Source organism: Pygoscelis adeliae, unplaced genomic scaffold (genome assembly GCF_000699105.1).
Source record: "Pygoscelis adeliae isolate BGI_AS28 unplaced genomic scaffold, ASM69910v1 Scaffold294, whole genome shotgun sequence".
NCBI lineage: Eukaryota > Metazoa > Chordata > Aves > Sphenisciformes > Spheniscidae > Pygoscelis > Pygoscelis adeliae.
The window spans coordinates 1,394,847-1,397,785 of record NW_008824722.1 but is presented as its reverse complement, the minus strand read 5'-3'; positions in this window follow the sequence as shown (position 1 = coordinate 1,397,785).

Genomic DNA, 2,939 nt, shown 5'->3' with positions numbered 1-2,939 from the left:
CGGGCCCAGCGGGCATGCGGGTTTGCCATGCCCACCACTGGGGCTTCAGCCTTGTGGGTGCTGGGGCCGGCTCGAGAGGCTGAAGATGCCCAAGCCTGCAAGCCTGGAGCTGACACCGCTGCCAAGGCAGGTCCCACCAGCTCCTGGACTCAGGGGCCGGTGCCTGGGCAGCACCTCTCTAAAGCCCGCAGTGCCAGGGGACGCGCTGGGCTGGCGTGGGAGCAGGGGTGGCACCGCTGCTGGTGCAGCACGCGGAGCCCGTGCCGGCGTACCACACGCACCCGACCTCCGCAGCAGCATCGCTTCTACGCCTGTGGGGGCCAAGGATGGTGGGGGCCTGACCTGGGAGGCTGCATGCAGCTGGACAGTGCGTCACCACGTCACCCGGATGAACAAAGTCATTCCAGGGCTGCAGTCCCAGGTCCCTCCATTGCACCGCTCCAGCACATCGGCTTCAGGTCTGCACTACCAGCAGTGGCCAGGCTCTGGGCATCTCCGCCCGGTGCAGCCAGCTCCGTGGGTGCCGTCACCATCCCTGCTCACCACCAGCATCCAGGACATTCCCACCACCACAGGGACGTGTTTCTGCCACAAACGCCCTCTCCACGGGAGCCCCCTCTGCCCCACAGAGGAGCCGGGATGCGTCTCATTTTGCCCGTGGCCTGGCAAGGCCCGTGGTTGTGTTGTGTTTCTGTTCTTGCTGTAAGCTAACCGCTAAAGTATCTCTTTATACAGAATACTTACAGATTCTAATATATATTTGTATTTCATTTTGTTATAGTATTTTTATATGTTCGGGGTCAACAAATGATGTTTTCTTTTTGTTTACAGATGCTACTGGGCAGGAAAATGACGGTGGCTTTGTTTGGCCCGTGGGGTTTGTGTGTGTCACTGTTGAAGACGCTGGTTTGTACTAGGCTGGCAAGGGAGGCGCTGAGCATCCTTCCGCTGGCAGAGGCTGTATTGTTTTAGGAGGTGTTTGGTATTGTCTATGTTGTCTTCCATGTGAACATGACATTTATTCATTCAGAGGCTTGGCCCCTTCTTTCCTGGAGGGGAGAAAGGGGCAGCTGGTGCTCAGGAGCTGCTGGGCGTACAAGGAGGTGGCACAGGCTGGGGAGAATTGGTCCTGCCATGGGTGACGATTTGCTACTCCTGGAGCAGCTCTGGCCACCTCTTCTGGCCGGAGCATCGTCCACATGGCGCTGGGACATGCAGCCCCGGGCTGAGGGCTCATCGCTGGGGAGAGCCGGGGTTATCCGTTCAATGCCTTGCAAAAGGAGCCATCGCTGCCTGGGTCGTGCGTGGGGCAGCCTGAGAAGCCGAAGGGCCCGCTGCCTGCTGCGGGGATGGAGTGGCCGTGGGGGAAACTGGGCATCTGTAAGTCTTTGGGGAAGGGGAGAGGGGGCCTGGGCAGCAGTCCCCAGGAGCACTGAGGGGTTGCACTGTTCGTGCCACAAACAAATCTGCCGCAGAAAGCGGCTCCATCAGCTCAGACACTGGCATGGGAGCACTCAAATCCCACCCAGGCATTTATATCCCACCATCCAGAGAGGGGGGGGGTCCAATCTGGAGGGTGCCAGCCTGCTGCCCCCCGCCTTGTGCACTCACTCACCTTCACCCTTCCCCAGTTATCACACCAAACAAACATTGATATCAAAGAAACGTTTAATAAGCTGCAATAAAATACGGACCTTTAGAAAGCTCATAGGGTGAATATCAACAATGGAGGAAGAAAAGAAAACGAGGTGGTGGGAATCCTTGAGGAGTTCAGATCTGAGTCAGGGACCTTTTACCTGGAACAAGAACACAACTTCTTCCATAGGCTAGGATGAAATAAAAGACAGGAGCACAGAGTTCACAAAATGTCAACATTTAGAGAGTCGATACATAGTCAAAGTTCAAATGACCCAGCTCTTATAGCTATACATATTGATTTAAAGCAACTTAATATAATTTTATTTTCTTTTTTTTTTATATATACACTTTCAAAGGTTCATCAGGTGAGGTATGTAAACATTATCTAATGGAAACCCCCCTCCACATTTCCAACCAAGAATTCACAGCAGACAGTTCATTTTCCCAACTCGCGACGCAGTACTTCCCGCTCCCCAGAGCAACGGGGAATGCCGTCCCAAGCCACGGCTCTCCCAGGCGCAGTCACTGGCTCCCATTTCCCACTGCTGGTCTGTACAGTTCACATTGCTTAGGCTCAAACATACAGTACCGGACAGGAGGACTTTTCAGGTCAGTGTCTAAAATTCATATAGAAACAAACAGAAAAACAAAACTCTCCCAGGGAAGCAGACACAGATGAAGGAAAAACATTTGCCATCAGGGTGGAGATAATATTTAAACAGGGAGAATCTTAAGAAAAAAATTACTGGGGGGTTGTTGCCGTTTTCTCCTTTTCTTTCTTTTTTCCTTTTTTTTTTTTTTTTACACACCTGGTCCAAAGGCGAAGGAAGCATGGGGCTAAGCATGGGGTTGGCGAGGGCCCTGCAGGGACGGGACCCGGCAGCACTCCCCGCTCCACCCTCCAAAGTCAGGGACCCACCACCATAAAAGCAGCAATGATCCTGCTGACGCTGCCCCACACAGGCAGCTGGGCTGGGGCCGGCACAGCCAGCAAACACTTCCAGGCAAAAAGGGGTTAAAAAAAAAAAAAAAAAGAAAAATCCAAACTCACTTAGGAAAAAATAACCAAATGACCTCAAACCCCCTAGAAGGAGAATAAAAATTGCAGAACGGCAAGCAAATAACCTTCTGGAGCCGGCACTGGGATTGTAACAGCGACAGCGGTGCGCTCCCTTGGCTCACCCATACCCGCAGAAAGCGCAGGAGCCCCGAAGGCAGCTGCTCACTGCAGTAATTCGCTAGCGGGAGTTTGCTATCGGTAACTACCTACCGTACCCCAGCCGTTTTGGGAGGTGTTCCTT